Source organism: Morone saxatilis, unplaced genomic scaffold (assembly GCF_004916995.1).
Source record: "Morone saxatilis isolate NCDOM2014 unplaced genomic scaffold, NCSU_SB_2.0 Contig1, whole genome shotgun sequence".
NCBI classification, from domain to species: Eukaryota; Metazoa; Chordata; class Actinopteri; family Moronidae; genus Morone; species Morone saxatilis.
In genome coordinates, this window is record NW_023339651.1 from 548,205 (window position 1) to 554,783 (window position 6,579).

The 6,579-nt window shown below is 39.5% G+C and overlaps 1 pseudogene; it reads left to right on the plus strand.

Moving 5' to 3' along the window:
- Positions 1 to 6,573, plus strand: part of LOC118333050 — a 7,745-nt pseudogene extending 1,172 nt beyond the window's left edge.
- The last annotated feature ends 6 nt before the right edge of the window (positions 6,574 to 6,579 follow it).

Below are 6,579 nucleotides of genomic sequence, written 5' to 3' on the forward strand. Positions count from 1 at the left end.
GGCTGTGTCTGTTAATAAATCATCCACCTTCACACCATTAGTTCATTTAAGAAAATAATAAAACCATAGTAATTTAACAAACACTCTCACCCCCACCCTCACACACTTTATTTGCTGAACATACATTATGTACATTATTAAGACATTGGACATACAATCATTTGATTCACTATCTATCTATCTATCTAACAGTTAACACTGATTCCACCAGAACCAAAAGAAAACCAGGAACTAGCAACCTTTGGAAACCAGGGAACTGCCCCCAATACATTGTCTTCACCTATGTTCTCTGTTGGTTGAGATCAACCACTTCAGCCTACAATAGGAATGCACTGCTCTTACAAACTTTGATGCAACTATGCTCACCAATTACATGCACCAGAACTTGGGGACAAACACTGCTTCCTTACAAATTCACTACAATGAACTAACCAGTACAATCAACAGAATAACAAATCTTTGCATGTAACTTTCTGTAAATCATACTCACAATGCTAAATCCAAACCTATAATTCCTTTATTAATTGGGTTCATGTCAAAGTTATAAATATAGAAGCTGTTTAAGGAACTGCTGGCGGGATAAGAAGCGACAGGTGAAGAAATTTGATGACTGATATTTCATGATTTTTTTAGGTTTGACTCTGTGGGATCATAAAACTCTCAGGAAGAACACAGTTGAAAGCTCTCAGCCCAGCAGTTCAACTAAAATTTCTGTATCAGACTCCATTGAATCCAAGTCCTCTCTGTTGGATATTAACACTTCTCTGAAGGCCAGTTTCCTGGGTGGACTGATTGAAGTTGGAGGATCTGCTGAATATCTGAATGATACGAAGAAATTCAAGAATCAGAGCAGGGTGACGTTTCAGTACAAAGCCACCACCAACTTCAAACAGTTGTTAATGATTGACCTTGAAACCTTGGACACCCAACATCTCAGCTCTCATCTCATCTCATCTTCATCCGATTATCCAGAATCGGGTTGTGGGGGTAGCAAGTCCAGCAGAGGACCCCAAACTTCCCTTTCCCTGGCCACATTGGCCAACTCTGACTGGGGGAAACAGAAAGATCTTATTAAAAAGGGATTTGCAACACATGTAGTCACAGGCATCCTTTATGGGGCAGATGCTTTCTTTGTGTTTGACAGTGAGAAGTTAGAAGCCAGCAGCGTTCAGGACATTCAGGGCGGCATGGAAGCTGTGATAAATAAGATCCCTGCATTTATTGTTGAGGGGAAAGTTGACATCAAGCTGACTGATGAAGAAAAAGCCCTGACCAACAAATTCTCCTGCAGATTCTATGGAGACTTAATTCTTAAAAGCAACCCTGCAACATTTGGAGAGGCAGTGAAGACCTATGCAGAACTTCCAACGCTATTGGGAGAAGAGAGAGAGAATGGGGTTCCTCTGATGGTCTGGCTGATGCCGTTGCAGAATTTGGATTCCAAAGCGGCTGAGGTGATGAGTGGGATCAGCATTGGGCTAGTGAGAAAGGTGGAAAAAGCTCTTGAAGATTTAAAGGAAATAGAAATGAGATGCAATGATTCTCTGGATGACAGAGTTGTGGCGGATTTTCCACAGATTCACAAGCATCTAACCACTTTCCGAGAATTGTGTAATCAGTATGCAGCTAGCCTCCAGCAGACCATGGCGGATCAACTTCCCCTCATCCGTAAAGGTGAAACAAATGGGAGCAAAATACTAAAAGTCTTTGAAGACAGAGATTCACCGTTCAGTCATGAGAAACTAAGCAACTGGCTAGATCATAAAGAGAGAGAAATCAACGTCATCAGGTCCTGTGTAGAAAGGATGCAGGGAACAAAGATCATCCCGAATCAGTCAGAGCTGGACAGAGAGGTTCTTGCTTCAGGTGTAGAGGATGCTCTGTGCTTCGTTTTCACCTCCCTTGCAGCGTGGGCAGGAGCTACTTGGAATCTACTTTAAGGCAGGAACGTACAATGAAGGCCCCAGTGCGCTTACTCTCAGATGAAGTTTTACCAACATGAGCAGATAAAAGCCAAAGCTTTTATGATATTTCCAAAAGGTCTTGGACAAAAAACAGCCGATTCCGCCTTCCTGGTTGCAGCCATTGCAAATGAGAAATACAAAGGAGCTTCAATCTACCATTACAAGGAGGGCATACTGGTCACTGAGGATTTCTCAAAGCCTGACATCACTAATGTCAAGGCTGTCACAGACAGAAGAGATTTAATCTGGTGTAAGTACTTTATTTTCACTTTTTTTATAAATATTAAAAAATATTTTTTACAATTATTATAGGCTTTATTTGATTGGCCACAATTTGTATTATTCACAGACTACATTTTGAGATTTTCTTAAAACAATTCTGTGAATTTTGTCATCACTTACATTGAAATTGTTTTAGAAAGGCATCTTGAGTAAATCCACCAACAGTACTATCAATGCACAGTGGTACAGGAAGTGCTCATGTCCTTTACTTTAGTGAAAGTACTTAAAATAAGATAAGATAAGATAAGATAAGATAAGCTAAGATGTTCCTTTATTGATCCCCCTTAGGAGAAATTCAAAATTGGCACAGCAGCATAGGGCAAAGTAGTGCAAAGAGAATACAAAAAAATAATAGTACAAATAAAATATTACAGAATATAATAGAAAATATAAGACATATAAGACTGTAACTGAAAGTATATACACTATGCAATATTCAAGTATGAATGGTGTGCAAATATATGAGCAGCTTGACTAAAACTAAACTGTACATGTGGAAATTAAATATAAATAGTGTAAAAAGTTTGTGTGTTGTAGGTTGGAGTTTAAATCAGTCTAAGTCTACGGGGTTGGAGGTACTGGTTAGTATTAGTATTATCAGCAAAATGTGCTTAAAGTACTTGTTCCTCCTGTGACTGTTATCTGACTATGTGACATTATTAAGTTTTTAATACATCAGCATCATTGTTAGAGCAGCATTTTACTGTTGCCGTTACTCCAGGTGGAATTGTATGTCATTTTTCATGTAAAATTTAAGGTAACTAGTAACTACAGCTACAGTAATATAAAGTAATGTAATTATAAATGTACCAGTATTTCCATCTGAAATGTAGTATAAGTAAGTATAAAATGGAGATACTCAAGTAAAGTATCTCAAAACTGTACTGTGGTACAGTTCTTCAGTAAATAGTTACTCTCCATCTCTGCTGATGTACATATTACAGTTTTTCTCCATTGGTTTGGCTCATTTCTCGAAACAGAAATTACATTCTCAAAACTCTAAGATCATTTGGCAAAACAGTCTTACAGTTCAGCACAACACCATAGCTCACTTGCAAAAGCTCACTATCTCCCCGAAAAACGTCACTGTGGCCATCTGCTTCCAAAAGCTAAATTCCTTTCCCGTCTATATAAATAGCAGGCCCCCAAAAGGCAAAAGATCTTCTCAACCTTGCTTGCTCCATTCTCGAAACAGACTGAGTTCTCAACGCTCTGGGCTTTGCCAAAATAACCTGATGGACCAGCACAATACCCATGGTTCACCTGCAAAAGGGCAATGTATCTCCTCTACAAAAACAGTTAAAAACTAAATCTTTCCATATAAATAGGTCAAGCCCCTTCCATAAAATGCATCGTCCTTTGGCATTGATGTGAGCAACTGCAAGTCAAACCTTTAGTGTTTGTCACTATGGCAAGAGACCAGACCCTCATTGTCACCTCGTCCCTTCCCGGTTGGCCCAGGTACTTCGTTCACAATGGTATACTGTACTAGTTTTTTGTCTAGCCTAACAAATATACATGTGTAAAGAACTGAAAAAATAAAACAAAAAAAACAGGCATTAGTAGAGTCACACTGTAAGGTTTGACATCATGGAATAGACATTTAGAAGAACCAGTTGAGACACTGATTGCTCCCAATCGAAACACCATAGGAATGGAAAACACTTCTTCCCATTCCTCATAATGACGTAGCCTTTTTCTGTTCAGTGTCCCACTTACCTACAGACAGTGCATACATAAGTGTGTGTAAAATAGGAGAATAGTGTTTTTATACTCAGAACACACAAATACACGAACAATAGATTTTATTTCCCTACAAAAACCAAGTACCACAGTTCATCCACCCAACAACCAAAAGTACACACACAGTTCTACATCAAAACAGCAAAAGAGTTACTGATACAGTACAGAAAAAAAAAAAACAAAAAACATGCGCATCCTCTCTCTGTTTCGGTCTGCCACAGCCCTCAATCACCCATGACAAAAGCTCCTGGACAAGCCAGCCGGCGGACAATATCCCTAGCATCGGGAATCCAGCCCATGAAAAGCATCAAACCCTCGCTATCAAACAATGTGTGGCATTGTGCTCAATAGCCAGTATTGTGTGTAAAACATGAAAAAACTGTATCACACACATAAATAACCTCCATATCAGAATAAAAGAAAATGTATAAAGCATAATATACTGTTATATAAACACCTAAACAAAAAACAAGGAATTTATATGTTAACCAACAGTGCGTAAAATAGAATACCATATCTGGATTTATGGTATTATTGTTGATAGATATGAATCTTAGTGACAATTGATACAGACAATTTTGCATGTGAATGACTTATAGATGAAAATGATTCGGACATGTTTTGGAGAGAACAACAGAAACAGAAACCCAAAAGGATGCTGTAAATGGAGTCTGAAATATGATCCTGATTTCGTTCTCTCCATCAGACGCCTGTGATCTCACTCTGGATCCAGACACAGCACACAACAGCCTCACTCTGTCCAATGGAAACAAGAAGGCGACACATGGAGCAGTACAGTCGTACCCTGACCTCCCACAGAGATTTGATTATTATCCTGAGGTCCTGTGCAGAGAGGGTCTGACTGGGCGCTGTTACTGGGAGGTGGAGTGGAGTACTGGCTGTAGTGAAGATGTAGCTGTAGGTGTTACCTACATAAGGCTGGGAAGGAAAGGAAAAGGCGACGAGTGCTGGATTGGAGGGAATCCAATGTCCTGGGCTTTAGGCCACAGATGGTCCCCACCAGATCCAACTCTCTATGCAGATATTAAATGTTCCCAACTCAATTTCCCTGTTCCTGCTACTGGCTGCACTCGACTGGGAGTGTATCTGGACTGGCCTGCTGGCACTCTGTCTTACTATAATGCCTCATCTGACACACTGAGTCACATCCACACTATCCGCACTAAGTTCTCTGAGCCTGTTCACCCAGCTTTCAAGGTTTGGCGTGACTTCAACTACGTATTTCTGTCTCTGTAAGTCAAATCAAGACTAAAGACTCATCTTTTTAGAATTGCATACCCCACTTAACTCTCTACCATTGTCTGTTCTTATCTGTTCTTGTTTCTCTACTGTTTTTATTTTTTGTGTTGTACCGGTGTCTCCGAGTGCCCAAGAGGCCTTTAAATAAAATGTATCATTATTAATTTTGGCACAACATGATTAAATTAAAATTCAGTTCAGTTCACTAATATCACTTGTAAAGTACCAACATGTTAGTCACACATAATGTGATAAAATAACGCTTATTTTGTCATATGCAACTATCTACAAACAAAATACAAACTCAATTACAAATAGAACTTCTTGGTACACATTGTCTAACAGATACTGAACCAGAGTCAGACAAGCTTTGTTCAAACCCTGAGAACTTTTAGATCCCAAGCTTTCAAAAGATACCGAATATGTCAGACTGAATTTTGGGCTAGCAATACAATAGGAAATGGATTATATTTTTACAGCACCTTTCTATTATTCTAACCACTCAAAGTGCTGTACACTACATATCTTATTCACCCATTCAAACAGTGATGACAAAGGCCATCACCAACATAAACTCAGATACTACTAATAATACTATAATACACTATAAAATAATACTCAAACCAATACACTCATTCATACACATACACCAATGCACAGCATCGGGAGGAATTTGGAGTTCAGTATCTTGATCAAGGATAATTCGACATGCAACAGGAGGAGCCGAGGAGCTAACCACCAACCTTCTGATTCAACCCGCTCTACCTCCTGAGCCACAGTCGCACAAGATATCTAATGTATTTATGTGGTGTAATGAATGGTGCAGCCACAAACAGACAGAGAGTCTTTAGTTTAAATATTTCACTTAGTGTAAATATCATATTTCTTCAATGATGAGCTGGGATAAGATGTTAGCCAGCGTGTGATACTATCTGGCAGGATGGAATTAGATGATTTTCCAGCCTTAAAACTGTTTGAACATACACAGAGCAAAACCTTATTTTTTCATCCTGAAATATTTGGTATCTTTGAAGACTTTAGGATCTCTACTCCAACTACTAAGTTGGAGTAGTAGAGTTTCAGAGGGTTAAGCAAGGGCAGAGTCACAGAGAAAATGCGTGTCACTGCTGCATCTGCTTCTGCCACCGCTACTGCTGCTCACAGGCACAGCTTCTGAAAGAGTCCCAGCCAGAAGTCTTTGTGATTCAAATTTGGTCGAATACTGTGTCAAAAAGCTGATATGTGGCGGCAGTAGCTCAGTGTGTAGGGACTTGGCCTTGGGACCGGAGGGTCGCTGGTTCAAGTCCAGTATGGAGTGTGGACTGGTAGC